This window comes from Prunus avium, chromosome 5, assembly GCF_965620075.1.
Source record: "Prunus avium chromosome 5, drPruAviu1.hap1.1, whole genome shotgun sequence".
Taxonomy (NCBI): Eukaryota; Viridiplantae; Streptophyta; class Magnoliopsida; order Rosales; family Rosaceae; genus Prunus; species Prunus avium.
Window position 1 is genome coordinate 21549517 of NC_142288.1, and position 17460 is coordinate 21566976.

The window sequence follows — 17460 nt, forward strand, 5'->3', positions numbered from 1 at the left end:
AAGAATGCACAACCTCTTCTTACCCCATAATCAGCGCAGCCCCAAAATCTTCTCCCAGGGTTGTTGTCAGTCCACGACGTCGTCAGCCGACATTGATTGCTGCAGTGGCAAATTCGCGGGCCCACTTCGCATCTTCGATTCTCAGACATCGTCGATCTCGTCGACCTCGTCGACATCGTCGTCTTCGTCTTCTTCGAGTTGGAACCTAGCCAACGACTTCTGTCGATTTGGGGCTTAGGGTCTGAGGGGTTGTGGGGGTGTTTTGATTTGGGGGTTTTTTTATTTTAAATTAAAAAACGCCACGTGTTGTGTTGGCGCGAAACCCATGGACTTGAGATGCCGAAAATGCCCTTAAAAAAATGTCCAGCTAGACGCCACGTAGGCAGCTAACGGCTATTCTGACGATCTCGCTAACGGATGGGGCTCGCTTGTAATATTTCGTGACGTTGTGTATGTAATTGTAATTTGTCGATAGATTGGGGTGTACTTGAAAATGGCCCTATAGGTTGGGGGGTTTACTGTACTTAGAAGTTAGCATTAAATAAAGGTTTGAAATACTCATTAAATAATACAGCATTAAATTATAGGGAGCCACTAAGAGTACTTTCTTTCTCCTCAGATTTAGGAGCTCCTAGAGGACTCCCTATTTTAGGAGGTGGATAGGGAGCATGGTTGGAGTTGCATTTTTACAATTCCTCCCTAAAATTTGTCTAAGGAGGTGGTTTAGGGAGCCCATTACGGATGCTCTAAGTCTTGTTTTAAGTATAAGTGATATAGTCTAGACTACATGGGGAGGGGTCTCTCTCACACACACACAATACTAAGGTATCATAGGGATTCGAACATTTCCACTAGACTAGAGCACTAGTCTACAAGTTAAGATCATTTTCCACTAGATTAGACCATTTTCCACTAAACTAGACTAGTGGTCTACAATTCAAGACCCTTTTACCAGATTGTGAATTATATATGATATTAGGAGTGCACAACAAATATTCTTCAATCAAAAGCGAGTTTGACGTTCAAACTTTTTGAAAATTGGAAGTCTTTTTATAATGTCAAAATTACCCTTTCTAGATTAAGTAACTTTAAGGATGGACTTTGAGATTAAAGACCTCATGGTAATTTCACCCAATTAATTTTCTTTTTTTATCCAACTTAAATACTTAATCACCCACTTTTTATATAATATAACCTCTATCCTACTCTCTTCTCTTCTCTTGTATCATTGTCTCTACTATGAATACTAGGAAACTTGCTAGAAAATTGAAAATGCTCTACAAAACGAGAGATTTAATCTTAAAAATATAAATATAATCCTATAAAAATATAAGCCAATAGGAATTATGAATTAATAAGTGTGCCATTAAAAATGAAAATCTGGAGAGCCGTTACATCAATATTGGTGGTTAAGATACACATTAGACGAGATGAATTTCAATAGATTAGACTGTAAGAAATAACTAATTCATAGTTAATCACTTTTTTTTCTTTTTAAAAAGAAATAACACATTCTTATTGTATATAACAAGTTAAAAATCATCATTTAAATGGATTTAACCCATACCCAACTAAACATTCATCATTTAAGTAGATATTTTCGTGTTTATCAAGCCAACTTGCAACCGAGTCATCTCAATCACGTTTTTATGTCTACCAACTAGGTTAAAAAACACATCATGTTTGTATGTCCTCCTCAATTATCTCTCCCAATCCCCTTATCTCTATTTATTCTCTCCATCTCTCTCCCTTTCCTCTCCCAAGCACCCTCTCAATTATCTCTCACAAAGCACCACCTCTACTATGTCTCTTTATTCATTCATATCTCTTCCAAATCACTGTCCATATTTTTTCCTTTTGAATTTTTTTAACCGGAGGAAGAGAATGTTTCATGAACTTGATATGACAAAAGGGAGACAGTTCCCTCTGTATATGACGAGGAGGGCAACTATACCTCAAATTGATGCTTCCCTCTGTATACGGCATTTTTGACGCTTTAATTGTCAAACATATTTAATTCACCCCAATATCTTATATAAATCAACAAATATTTATGCGAAGTGTTATTTTTACGAAAGATAACAAGCATTAAAAGTTATGTTACTCTAACAGATTAGTAAGTATAAAATATCTTATCTTATTGTAGCATATCATGCAAACTGATCAGTTATTATTTAAAGGTATAAAAACATGACTTGTATGATCTTTTCATATTTTGTGTGTTCTCGACACACACTTTATTGTGATTTTTTCATAAATAATTTCCACTTTCATTGTTTGATGTGTGGTGGCCTTGGGCTTGGGCTTATGCTTTGGACGTGGGATTGGGTTGGAAAAGGAAAATTAAACAAAGAAAAGGTGAGAATTTACATACACATAGGAGCGCCTCAACTTAAATAACTAATAAAATTCTATCAACATGGATTGATATAATGCGTTTGGCCCATGTATATAGGCAGGGATTGGTGACTGATGACAGTAGGCGATGCTAAATTATTCTCACTTTGATGAAAACTTTAAAATCAAAAGAAAAAAGAAAAAGAACAAACTCAGGCCCAGCTCAAGATCTTTGGTCCCACTTTAGATTAGAGGTGTCAAACGGGCTGTGTCGGGCCAGCCCGTTCCATTTAAACTCGTACTTTTAACATTTTCGTATCGTGTCGGGTTGGCTCATTTAATTTATCGTGTTGTGCCGGGCCGGCCCATTTCATTCGGTCTCAATACCAAAAAATAGAAACAAATAAAAAATGAAGAATATCAAATCCAACTAAATACTGAAAATACACGAATTGTGATTTGTACCATATCAAAATGACAACGTGTTATACTATATCTCTAATAGAAATGAGTCGAGAAACAAATATTTATTCCACCATTAAAGGCATAAATCATCGGTTGCACAGTTGTCCCTAAGTCACCCCACAACTCGCATTGTGTAACGTACTTGAAAGAACTCCTCTTAAAGTACGTTCTTCGCATCCGAGCTCCATTGCATTCATCACCTGGTGACTCTATACTTCTACAAAACCAAAGAACAGCTTGGTTGAGTTTTCCTCCAACTAATAAATTAAGGCAACTTTGAACTAATAATTCTGAGATATATGTAATGAATAAAACAAAGTTTTATCTAAAGGCAAAACCAGAATATACCTTGACACTTTGCAATAGCTGTTTGGCAGTTTCGTCATTCTTGAAGTGTGCGCGTACAGGCTGCATTCAGGAAAAACAAAGTTAAGCCTACCTCCAGTATTTTGTTCAAAATGAAAAGAACATTGCATATGTATATAAAAAATTAAGCCTACCTCCAGTATTTTGTTCAATGCTTTTGATAAAGTATGAGGTTCAATTAGGCAAATAAGCAAAAGCGTTTTAAATAAAAAAAATTTACCAGTATAAATCTAAAGTCTATCACTTACTTATTTCCGCCATTCTTTTCAGAGCGCTCTACAATAAACTCATTGAACCAAGGTAGGATGAGATACTTCACATACTCATGGATTCCCTTCAACAACATTTGGAGGGCAGTAAGCTTTCTTTATCTTCAAATTCACTTCAGCCTGAGATTCAATGATATACCGTCAAAAAATAGAATAAATATTTTGTGGCATAAAATGAAAGCTAAACCCCTAGCTTAAAACTTGAGTACATTTGTCTTCCAATTAATCTGCAGCTTATATAGGTGATTTAACACTTGCAAGTTTAGTTCACCTTTAGTAGCAAGCAACTCACCTCTTCATCTTCCATCAATATGGAGGACGATTCATCACTTTTAGACATCTTCTCCTGCCCTTGCTGCAAACCAGGTAACATGTCTGCAAATCATCATTAAGAAAAACAAACAAATACTGTGTAAGTACTTTCATGTTAAAGCATAAAACATAGCATTGCAACATCAGAAATAGGAATTAGAATGTTACGGTGAGACAGGATATATAATAGGCTTGTTCTTCTTCTTGATGTTATCACAATATTCTCTTGCAAGAACATTCACTTTGCGTTGATCCATTCCCAACTGGCAGATGTCAGCCTATCAAAGGAAAAACATTTCACACGTCACTATGTAATTTGACTATTGTGCACAATAAGGCAACTTCTGTGTTCAAAACACCTAAAAGTTATATGATGTTCTTCATTCTTCTCCATATTGCAAAAATCTAGTAGTTTCTCTGTTATAAGCATTATGATCAGGAGACACATCAGAAAAACAAGAGCTAAATAAATAGATAAGTGTTAGGAAAGCCCTTTGTAGGGCTCTTCAGTAAATGGGTCTTTATGTTCCTCCTTGCACTTTTCACTATGAAGTGTTCATATTCAAGTAATTTTATATAATAGGTGCAAGAACTGAAGCATCACAAATTAAATGCATCGTGTTCTAAGTGGACCTAACATATACTTCATTCATACATAAAAACTAGCACCATTCCCTCACTAATCAGTGCAATATAGCAAATGATGAAGCCAAGTCTACAGTATGTCACAACATAAGGCAACATGGGAAACAAAACATATTAATAAAATATCCAAAAGTAAAACAACAAGCACCTTAAGGAAGAATATATCTGCACATTGCATACATGGGTAGAGAATTTGGGCTGCAGTTAAATCCTCTTGCTCATTTCTACCCATAATCTGACTACACCTGGATATATAGAAGAAAAAAATACATTAAGTCCAAATTCAACAGATATAACAGGCACAATAAGCATTTTCGTAGGCTAGCTACCTAATTATCCTTTTAAGATTATTATTTTGAGCTACGTCCATCACACGAGGCCAGTACTCATCTGCTTTCGCATTAATCTCCTTTGAAGACCACAAAAACTCAACTTTTCCATTGTCCAAATTCATCCCAGCAGCCCTCCATATCTCTATCATGTAACGCCCAACAGTCTCTATCTTTTTCAAATCACCCCCCATCTTATTGTTTAGCATTGCAAACCAATCTGCAATCCATATTTTCACTCTGCAGCCAGTGGAGGTCATCTTGTTCACATTTATCGTCTTCATAACTCCCTAGACAACAACACATTTGAACCTCACAAAATTAACAATGATATAATGAAAACATGCGGCCCCTTAAATTTCCTCCTACAATTATTCTTTCAAAACACAAGAAAGTCCATTGCAATCCAAATAACCAATACACAAGAAGAACACACTGCATAATCTCAATTTGAGTACCTTCTCTCCCCAACATGTATCAAATCTTGTTCATAATCAACTATTGAAATTTACAGATATATAATCAACATCAATTATGTCTTATAAATTTTATGATTGCTAAAGAAAATTTGAAAAAACACCTGGGCAATATGCATTCGACCGGAGGGTTCAAACCCATCATAGGCGATGGGTTCAGGCTTATGAGCCAGCAAATTCCGAAGCTCGTCCTCTTGAATACATTCCTCTGCCAAGCTCCTCAACATCTGGTACTTCTCCTCCAAACTCATTCTTCACCAAAATCACACCCGCAAGTTTGAATTAAGTTCATATCAAAGGAAAAATTTAGAAAACGATAAGAAAAGCGAGCGAAGCTTACTGGATCGTTGGGTTTGATGAACTGGATTGTGGAGGCTCGGAGATTGAAAGAGATTGGACTCCGTCGGCTGCCGGGGCTTTCTCTGGTGTTTCAGTCGCCATTGGAGAGGTTAAATGTGAAGCTTTCCCAAAAGCTTTGTAGAGTATACCTAAGGTAAGACCAGACAAGATCGGGATTGGGGCTATTTAAACCCTGGACTAGGTAGGATTAGAACATTTTACTAAAAAAAAAAGGTAAGTTTAGAAGCTCAAGGAAATTGGTGCTTCGGTCGCCATGGAGAACTAGAGAGAAAGCAGGATGCAGGAGCTTATTACGCAAATGAGTTGTATAGTGTATATCTAAGTTTTAGGGTTTTCCGTGTGCCGTTGTTACGTGTTAGCTTGTTTGGAACTCAAGGCAATCGGGCGTTGATTTTTTTTTTATTTTTTGGTTTTGGTCAAGAATCGGGCGTTGATTGATTGGTTAACTGATGTAGGATGAATTAAATGGGGGTAAAAATCCAATTAAAAAAACATTAGCTATTTGCAGAGCAATCGAAACGGGCCCCCTCCCTGTCTTTAATTAGATCTCCTAATTCTAATTGGAAAGCAATCGTATTCTCTCACAGAATAAATCTCCTAATTCTAATTGGAGAGTTTGTTAGACCAAGTCCAAGTCACGAGTATATTGTTATTGATAAGTCAGTTGTGGATTTGAATTTGAATAGTTGATATGCTGATAATGTTATTTTGATATGTTGATAATGTTATTTTGTAATTGAGTTGATCCCTTATTTATTGGAACAGCTCTTGTATTTTGAATTGTAAGTTATCAATACAGTAATATAAATATGTGCTTACACCAGAGTTACTGGTGTAGCCTTTTCTCCCATTTCCCAAGTCTTTTATGGTATTAACGATTTTTTTTTCCCACGTTTCTCCTAATTTTGAGAATAAACAAATATCAATTCTTATCAACACAGAAGTAAACTAAGATCGCTGTCCTATTTTGTCTCATTTTATGCCTTTTTCTGCTAGAAATTTGGCACATTTGAAGTGTAAATCAGATAAATTAAAATAATCAATATCCATGTTATAAAAGTGATCAAAATGTGTTATTTTCACCAAATTACTTGTAATGCCAATAAAGTAAAATTGAAATATGGATACCCAAATAAGAAAATCGAAGAAATTTTTTAAAACTCAATATGGTTTTTGAAAATAGTACTCTCAACCAACAATAGCATATCATATTGCGCCCCAGGACACACACCTACAATGCTCCTCCCATTGATGATTTCTGAGACACGAACTCATAATATAATAGGCACACCAATCTTTCTCAAGGAAATGTAAACCCATTTAGTACCAACAACTAATCAATCTATCAATCCATTTTCATATACACCTAGTCTAGCAGTGGAGAAACAACCAGAACAACCTAACTTACAGCACAAGAGAAGAAACATGATAAAGTTGAGCTTGAGAAAAGTGTGGAGGATGGAAGAATAAAAGATGAAGGATCTTCAATTGGTAAGGTTGAGGAGCCCACATTCCTGGAAGAAGGGAAAACGGATAAAGACAATTTAACTTGTGCTCCAACAGTTGGCGCCGCATATGGGAGCCATACAAAAAGTCATATTGAGGAGCAATGAATACTGTATAATTAAAGGCTCACCCGTTCTAAAATGGAGCACGAGTTAATTCCCTCAAACAGACGTTAATCGAAGAGTCCTATCCTATTATGCAACAAACCAAATGAAAGGGGGCACCAATGGGCACACCAATATCCATCGATTCAAACCTGCAGCGGGGAGGAATTTTTTTTTTTTTTTTTTTTTGGTTTCCCAAGGTATCCCCAGGCATGGCCCAAGTCTAATCCTCTGAGGTAGTGTCGGGCGCATATGCAGGGACCTCTCCCAAGAAAGTTTTCTGCATCCACAAAGGCTCGAACCCGAGACCACTTGCTTAAGCGACCAAAGCCCCTTCCACTCTGACCAACCTTCGTTGGTCGGGGGAGGACTGTTTACCAAGTCATGTTCCTGATTTGTACCAAACGATGAATTGGAGGCACGTCTACTATATTCCTATCCAATTTTCAGCGTTGTTCAATTCTGCCCGCAAACATATCATTGCTAAGATAGATGCGATGCGACTATGTAGATCAAAAGAGACCCGAAGCAAGTCGAGAGCAGGTACCACAGTGGTGGCCTCCCCCCTTCCCCCTTCTTTGACACCCAGGTTCGAAACCCCAAGGGGTTTCTTTCCTCCCAATGTAACAAAAAAAAAAAAAAGACCCCAAGCAAGCCGCCGCCAAAGCAACCTCATTGTCATTTGTCCAATAAAGGGCACTAATATTACACATCGTCTAAGCCACCGTATTTATGATTTCGCATGCATTACCAACGTATTTACTATATCTTCTTTACATTATCATATATGTTCACTACAACGCAATGCTTTATTATGCGGAAATACATTAGCTTGGATGAGTTATATGTTCTTATTGGGACGAGCGCCTGCCCCATGATCAGATTCATTCCTATATCTATTGCTTTGCAAACAGTAACTTAGCTCGGGGCAACGGGCTGAACCCCAAGCAGATAATTTTTGCTTTTCTCTATTTATTATCCAAAAATTAAAATTATATATATTTAAGCATGGAAAAGTAATGTATGTTACGTCTAGGAAACTAGATATATATTGTATGAAAAAGTTGCTTTTATTGTGGGTTGTTTAAATCACAATTGAGTTCTTTCTCATATAGTTATCTCTTATTCAGTTTTTCCGATAAGTCCAATTCAAGTGGGATAGCCCAAACATTTAGCAACACACTTTTTGGCAACGCAGATGTATTTCAGTTTGGATTTATTTTTGCCTTTTTTATTTCCTATTTTCTAGCTTTTTAATTAAATTGTGCAATTCTTATGTAGTTCTAGCAAATGCTAAGGACTTAGCCTAAGACCTCAAGTGAAAGATTGTAGTGTTTTCTTTGATTGTCTACACTTGCTACGATATTTACTATATTATTTCTTCTAAACGCTGCGCATATATATTGCAATTGAACATATCGCACAAATTCTGATGCAGCACAGGGACGAATCCAGGATTTCAAAACTCGGTGGGCTAAATTTACCTTATGTACGCAAGAAATTTCAGCAATACATGGATATTGATTTTTTTTTTTTTTTTAAATGCATGGGCTAGAGAGAGAGACTACATGGATATTGACAACTAAAAAAAGGGCATGGGCTATAGCCCATACAGCCCAATAGCTGGATTCGTCAGTGGTTGATAATCTTATGAGTATCTGCAAAACTAGTTCTTATTGATGCAGACCCAAAGGGAAGGAAAATCATTTCCAACCCTGAATGATTGAACGAAGCAGCCACTACTATGGCCCCGTTTGGGATTACTTTTTTTCGCCAAAAACCTACTTCACTTTAAAGTTAAGCAGTTTAAGGTGTTTGGTAAAAAGAAAATATCCCGATTATTTTAAAAGCAATGTCCTTTTGACAGCAGCTTTTAAAAGCAGGCTCTGGGTTGCTTTTCAAAGCTGCTTTCAAAAGAAGCAGAGATGAACATTTAATGAATTTTTTAATTCCCAAAATACCATCATTCATTTTAAAAAATGACACCACCTCCACTTCCACATCCAACTCCACCACTTGCACCACCACATATTCACTACCTCCACAACCACCGCCGCCGCCACCACCACCACATCCTCCTCCTCCTCATCCTCAACCACCACCACCACCACAACCACAACCTCCTCCACCTCCTCCTCCACCTCCACCACCACCTCCTCCTTCACCTTCACCTCCACCACCACCTCCACCTCCACCTCCACAACCACCACCACCACCACCACCACAACCACCACCTCCTCCAAAACCTCCAAATCCACCACCACCTCCACAACCAACATCACCACCACCACCACCACCACCACCACATCCTCATCCTCCTCATCCTCTGCCACCACCACCTCCTCCACCACCTCCTCCACCACTACCACCATCACCACCACCACCACCACCACCACCTCCTCCTCCAAACCCTCCAAACCCTCCAAATCCACCACCACCTCCACAACCAACACCACCACCACCACCACCATGCTTCCACTGCCACCACCACCACCTCCACAACCGCCATCCTCACCACCACCAACTCCCTAAACCCTTAACATCATGTCTATTTTAGTCATTATTCACAGTTCCAACAATTTTATATTAAAATTTACCGAACTTTTTTTATATTGCTTTTTGTACTAACAGCACTTTAAAAATATTGTTTACCAAACATGAAGGTGCTTTACTTTACAGCTAATTATTTTCAAAGCACAGCAGAAGCAACTTTTTTTAAAAGTGACAGCAATCCCAAACTAGGCCTATAACCAATGCTAGCCATTCGCTCAACTTCTCTCAAAGCAAGATAAGAAATCATCTAAACCCATCCACTTTGACTTTCACATAATACTAAATTACCAACAAGTTTACATATTTCTAATGGTCATTAACATAAATGTCATATTATTTCACTTATTATGTGCATGCCAATTAGATGCCTATGTCAGGTGCAGTTTAGCATGATTCTTGGTTATCTATTATTGCTTAAGTCTATCATGGAAGTTATGTCCTAATAATTCTTGGTTATCTATTCAATATAGTTAGCTTCTACACATATGAACTAGCTCAACTATTATATTTCTTGAAATTCTTTAGTAATGTAATTTTTTTCTACACTAATGCATTGATAATCATATATTCATGAAGTGCTTAAGCACCCAATTTGAGTCCTGCAAGAATTCGGTGTTCATTTTGTGGAAGACATTTTCTTTTGGTTAATCCCAAGTTCATTTTCCAATTTGCATGAAAACTGACTAGAAATCTAAGAAATTTATATTCTATGCTTCAATCATTCAAATGCTCTTTAGTCACCACAATTTATGATTTTGATATTTTTGACAAAAAATTGTTTATATGATTTGAAACTCAACGTGACTAATGGGAACATCACACAAGGTTTGCAAACTGGGAGCATATCCAAATTTTATTTCAAAGACCAACAAAACTCAACTAACAGACTTAATGATAAATTGAAGAAAGGAGAGGTGTGTACCAAAGCCAACATGCTCTATGAACTGGTGCTTGGGCGACGACTTAGTCATTATCAAAGCACAACAAATTTGGTATGCTTCAAAACTCCACAAACTATCTTGGTTCATATCAATTGTTTAACACTATCATTGGATTATTTGTTGATCTCCAACAAAATTTGACCTAAGGCCAACAGTACCTCGAGGCAAAATCGGATCCATGCAGATCCCAACATCACACCGAGGTTACTAATCCTCTAGGGGCGATCAATTGGGTCCATGTCAATCCCTAAATCCCCCGGGGGTTACTAATCATTTAGGGATAATCAATTGAATCCATGCTGATTCCAACATCACCCCGAGGTTACCAATCCTCTAGAGGCGATCAATTGGGTCCATGCCGATCCCTATATCATCCCAAGAGTTACCAATCCCTTGGGAGCAATCAATTGGATTCATGTTGATCCCAATATCACCCCGAGGATACCAATCTTTTGGGGCGATCAATTGGGTCCATGTCGATCCCTACATCACCCTAGGGGTTACCAATCTCTTAGGGGCACTCAATTGGATCCATGTCAATCCCAACTTCACCCCAAGGTTACCAATCCTTTAGGGGTGATCAATTGAGTCCATGTTGATCACTACATTACCCCGGAGGTTATCAATCCCCTAAGGCAATTAATTGGATCTGTGTCGATCCCAACATCACCCGGAGGTTACTAATCCTCTAAGGGCGATCAATTGGGTCCATGCCGATCTTTACATCTCCCTGAGGTTGGTTACCAATCCCCTAGGGGCAATCAATTGGATCTATGTTGATTCCAACTTCACCTTGAGATTACCAATCCTCTAGGAGCGATCAATTAGGTCCATGCCGATCTTTACATCACCTTAGGGTTGGTTACCAATCCCCTAGGGGCAATCAATTGGATCCATGTTGATCCCAACTTCACCTTGAGATTACTAATCCTCTAGGGGCAATCAATTGGGTCCATGCTAATCCTTACATTATCTCAGGAGTTACCAATCCCTAAGGGCAATCAGTTGAATCCATGCTAATCCCAACATCACTATGAGGTTACCAATCCTCTAGAGGTGATAAATTGGGTTCATGCCGATCTGTACATCACCTTAGGAGTTACCAATCCTCTAGGAGCAATCAATTTGGATCCATGATAATCCCAACATCACCCCGAAGTTACTAATCCTCTGGGGTTGATCAATTGGGTCCATATCCATACATCACCCTGGGGTTATCAATCCTCTAGGGCCCATTAATTGGATCCATGTCGATCCCTACATCATTCCAGCGGTTACCAATCTCTTAGGGGCAATCAATTGGATCCATCTCAATCCCAACATCACCCCGAGGTTACCAATACTCTAGAGGCGATCAATTGGGTCCATGATGATCCCTACATCACCCCGGGGGTTTACCAATCCCCTAAGTCAATCAATTGGATCCATGCCGATCCCAACATCCCTCGAGGTTACTAATCCTCTAGGACGATCAATTGGATCCATGCCGATCTTAACATCACCTTGGGGGCTACCAATCCCCTAGGGCAATCAATTGGATCCATGTCTATTCCAACATCACCCCGAGGTTACCAATCCTTTGTGGGTGATCAATTGGGTCCATGTCGATCCCTACATCACCCTGGGGTTATTAATCCTCTAGAGCCCATCAATCGGATCAATGTCGATCCTTACATCATCTCGAGGTTATCAATCCTCTCGAGCCCGTCAATCGGATCCTTAGTTGATCTCAATCAATTGGATCCTCTACCGATCCCAACTAAAGTTCACCAAATTTGACAATACATTATCACAATTCAAGGACTTGTGGATCAAGGATTTCTCAAGGCAATACTTTACTCATGAATCTTTACTTAGCTGTGGTCAAAAGGTAACAAACTTGGTTTGCTTCTAAATTTTAAAATTTATATTTCCTCATGTTCGTTAGTTAACAAATGTATTTATTATATTACTTGACACCTCTTGAAATCCCACATGGAACGAATTCCCACAATAAATATTTTCTCTCTCCACACCCGAGAATGAAGCGTGTCTAAAAAGAGAAAATGAAGTATGTGTGGGAGCCAAAATTAACTACACAAGCAGTAACCCACTACCCATGCATCTTAAACTTGGAGGAATTGAGAAATTCAAGCAACATGACATCCATTATCCTTAAACATGGAGAAAATTTAGGAATGTGGGACTTGGAGCCAAAGACTCCATTGCCTATAAAAGGCCAATTAACACAACATCCCAAGTAGGAGAAAATAACGTTCAATACTATTATAAACTCTCCTACGATTACTCTTACTAACTTGGGCATCGGAGTGTTTTCTTGCAGGTACCCCGCTCCTCTCTCACTTGTGACAATCAAAATGGTGTCCGAGTTCTCAACATAGAAATCAAATTACTTGTTGGAGGACCTAAAATTTTCCACTCCAACACACAGCAAAAAATTTACACAACTCAAATCCATTCAACTACTTAGTAAAACCACATACTAAGACATTCTACATCTGTAATCACTACTAAGCAGATGTAACTGTGAAACTGTAGAAGATAAAATCTTCCTCAACATCCAAATGTCAAGCAAAAAATTTATGCAACTAAAATCCATCAACTACTCACTACAGGATAAGATGTCCGACATGAGCCATAGGAAGGTCTATAATCATTACTAAGTATATGTAACTGTGAAACTGTACCAGAAACAATATTCTTCAACATCCAAACATCAACTCAAAAATCCATTAAATTTCAACTTCAATGCTATGCCCTCTTCTTGTTCCTGCACTGCTTTGTTTTGCTGCTCTGAGCAGTATCAGTTGTCTTCTTGTTCCTGCGCTGCTTTGGTGTGCTACTTTGAGTAGATTCAATTGTCAACCTATGCAACAGGGGGTCACTTGGATAAACCATGTCCTCTAGTGCATATGGGCTTGAAATCAACATAACTTGACCCGCTGCTTACAAAACCTAAAATATTATATTAGAGAAAAAACAGATAGTAAGCCTCAACCAAAAAACTGAAATTTAGAATGAAAAAAGCATGATGCAAAGCCATCAGAGAGGGCCAACAAAATAATGAATGACTTATAGTCTAACGACAAAATTAATATATATCAAGAACACACACACAAGAACACATTTCTTTTGGTGGATAAATCTAACATGTATACAATAAATCGTGTTGAATGAATCAATATGCATGACATGTTATACAACCCGCTACTTCCAAAACCTAAAATATTATATTAGGAAAACAACAGACAATAAGCCTCAACCAAAAAACTAAAATTTAGGATGAAGAAGCATGATAAACAGTATATATGATAAACAGTATTGAGTGAATGGGTATGCATCACATGTTATACAAATAACATGTCTATATGATAGCATGAATAAAAAATATACCTTCAAATCCCCCAGCACAGTTGAATGTGCATACTTGACATCAGATACAGGGATGACGTCTACATGTTGCTATATCAAGGACAGAAGTTCCACTATGTTTTTGACTTTGTCAAAAGGAGAATAGAACGAAAGTAAAATACTCAAACCTTTTGCATACCGTTCGACTCCCACTTGTAATACATCACCATTAACATGAGAAACCAACTCATGCACATCACGATTCTTGATACCAACAAAATTGCAACCCTATCCACACAAATAATCATTAGAAAACAAAAAATATACATCGTATTCAACAAAATAAATATTATGAATGCTTATACCAACAAAAAATTGTCCACAGAATACCCCTTAATGCACATCCAGAAGCAATATGAACCATAAGAGTCTCATGAAAGACAAAGTGTCGGCCACAATTGCGAACACACCTAACATTATTCAACTAACTACCCATCCTGTAATGGGTTTTAGAAACAAACAGAAGCTAGATCAGAGACTTACACAATAAATTATTAGAAATATAAACCCTTAATCTCAATAAATCGGACAAACTTATGAAATTGGAAGAATCAGGAATTCTATGATGTTCTTGAAATTCTAGAGCGTAGAATTGGAAGAACTTCTTATAAAATTGGAAGAACATCATAGAATTTCAAGAAAAATAAACCCTAAAAAGAAAATGGAACGACCAAAATTACTAAGGAAAAGAATGTAGATGAAGAAAAAAAATCACTTGGATAAAATGTTCCCAAGAACCAGAGAGAAAACAGAGTTTTCAAGAACTAGAGAGAATGCAAAGTTCGCAAGACCCAAATACTGGGTTTGCAAATCTAATGAATAATGATAATTCAAATTAACACAAAATAATATTGTAAACACAAAAATCCAACGACAAATGAGACAAGAACACATGTCCAAAATAATATTCGTATTTATTTATCAAGTGTGTAGGTTACAATCTCTATGGGTATTCTTTAACAAAAATAAAAGAATTTCTTCTGATTTGATCTCTAAGAGTGTGTGTGGTTCAAGGGTGCCAAGCACTTGATCTTGAATCAGAATTTGAGACTTCGTCAAGGGCCGTTACGGCTTGATCTCGAACACGTCATGACCACGGGTCGTGTCACGTGGTGGATAGTCTTCGACTTTGACAGTGAAGGAATCGACAAGTGTTTGTTATGCTTGGTGATTCTTCACGAGCTTGATGAAGAACTTGGGAGTCTAGGTGTTGCTTTGGGCAGAAAGCTTTCTGGTTTTCCAAAGTGTGTCTGCCACTTTTTCTCCAGGTCATTTCTTCTGAATGGGAGCACATCATGACCACGATTAGTGTCACGTGGTTGAGGAGAACTTCTTTTGTTTACACATCTTTTTGATCGAGCAGTTCTTGGCAAAGATGCATTCTTATTATGTAACTTCTTCCGAGTCACCAATGTCCATCCTTCATTATCATCATCGGATGAATCAACACTACTTTGACTTAACACCTCAACACACTCATATGGCTTGAGTTCATGGGTTTCAGAGAATGCCCCCAATGGTTGAAGTGAGGGCGAAGGTGCCGAATCAGAGAAGACAAACGAGATCGTAGCATGGTTTGACTCTACCACCTTATCAAGATCTAGTTCAATTCTTCCTTGTTGTGCTAGCTTCATGATGAGATCTTTCAACCTAAAGCACTTTTCCATCAGGTGACTGATGGCACGATGGTACATGCAATATTTTGGGCGGTTAATATGATTCGTCTCTTCAAGGTGTTTGCACTCGGGTAACTCAATCACCTTCTTCTGGAGTAAGTCTTCCAACATGCCTTTCGGAGTCTGGAAAAGGATACTTCTTCTCCTTCATCTCTTTTAGGGTGTGTCGTCGTGTTTTTTGATCTTGAGTTGACTTGGCCTTCCTCCCAGCTTTCTTGCCTCAAGTGGAAACCTATATTAGAGCGGCACTGATCGTCATTGACTCCAAGATGAGTTTCTTCAAAGAGTTTGCCCTATTTCTCGATGACTTGTCATTTCGATGATCGCTTACCATTTCCTTCATTTCATCTTGACTAGCGATACTTACCTTTATGTCATGCGCACGAGTGGTCAATTCTTCAAAACTACTGAGTTTGATCCTTTGAAGAATGTAGAGCAGACCCCAATGCATACTTTGAATGCACATCTTTACTGCCAATAACTTTGAGACTCGATCTTTGCAGTCGAGACTTAATGAACTCCAACAATTGATGTAGTCAACAACAGGTTCGTCTTTTCGTTGCTTTATGCTAGTGAGCTCTAGCATGCTAACTAAGTGACGAGTAATTCTCTCTCCATTTGTCCCAGCTGTCAATTGACTCGAGCTCCAAGTCGTTGTACCAATTAAATGTAGTGCCTCGAAGTGAGTGGACAAATTACTTTACGAGGTAATCGTCATTAGTGTTAGCGCTGTTACACGTCTCGATGAAGTGGGCAACATGTCGTTTTGTGTTATCTTTTCCATCAAACTGCATGAAATTTGGAGGTTGATAACCCGTTGGCATTCGAAGGTTGTCTAACGTTTTGGCATAGGGCTTGGAATAGATAAATGTATCTTGAGAATGACCACCATATTGAGCTCTAATGGTGTTGGTGATCATGTCTTGGAGTTGTTGGATGGATAAGGATGGCATTGAAATGGAATCAGACTTGGACGGCTTCTTATGGTCAGAGGTGAACTCTTGACGTACCTCCTTCTCGGGATGAAACAAGCTTTTATTTGACTATTCACCATGCTTTGCTTCTAACTTGCTCACGAGCGATGCAATCTACATGTCCTTCTCTTTGATGGTCTTCATTAGCTTTTCTATTACTTAAGCCATGTGAGCTAGTTCTTCATCATCTGAGGTTAACTCCTACCATCATAACCTGCATAGCCATTGAACAAGAAGAGTCAGATGACTCCAAGTGCACTTCTGAAGCCTCTTTCTTTGGGTCAATAGACTTCGATATGGAGTAAGACCTCTTCTATAAGTCGAGGCCTCCTTTTAGTCTTGATAACCAGCTATCCTTCCTTTGAAAGATGTCCTTCTTTGCCCCCATCGAGGCAAGGGTGATGACCGGCTTGTGTTTCTCAATGACTCCTTTCGACTCGGACAGAAGTGAAGTAGAAGCAGTGCATCGGGTTGAAAGGTAGGCATTCGTCTTACTTCGAGCAACAATATCGACAGAGTCTCTGCTTGTAGTAGAGGTACTAACGCTTCTGCCTCTGCTGGCGAGAACAACATGAACCTTCTTGGAAGCCATCGCCTTTACAAGACTCATTGGGTTTGGAACTGGAGAAATAGATGAAAGGCAGAGAGGTCCCACTGAGCGTGCCAAATTTGTAGACACAAAAATCCAGCAACAAATGAGACAAGAACACGTGTACAAAATAATATTCGTATTGAT

General features: G+C 38.3%; 2 pseudogenes across 1 annotated transcript; both read right to left on the reverse strand.

Annotated features, from left to right (window-relative positions):
• Nucleotides 1-2777: 2777 nt before the first annotated feature.
• On the reverse strand, nt 2778-5829 carry LOC110759173 (tyrosine--tRNA ligase 1, cytoplasmic-like; annotated as a pseudogene). The gene is made up of 9 exons (XR_015836006.1): nt 5540-5829; nt 5304-5451; nt 4724-5013; nt 4543-4639; nt 3918-4027; nt 3730-3812; nt 3417-3557; nt 3151-3210; nt 2778-3019 (listed from the first exon to the last, which is right to left on the reverse strand). The product of XR_015836006.1 is annotated as a tyrosine--tRNA ligase 1, cytoplasmic-like (transcript).
• Nucleotides 5830-15982: 10153 nt separating this feature from the next.
• Nucleotides 15983-16703, reverse strand: LOC148294506 (uncharacterized; annotated as a pseudogene).
• Between the last annotated feature and the right edge of the window lie 757 nt (nt 16704-17460).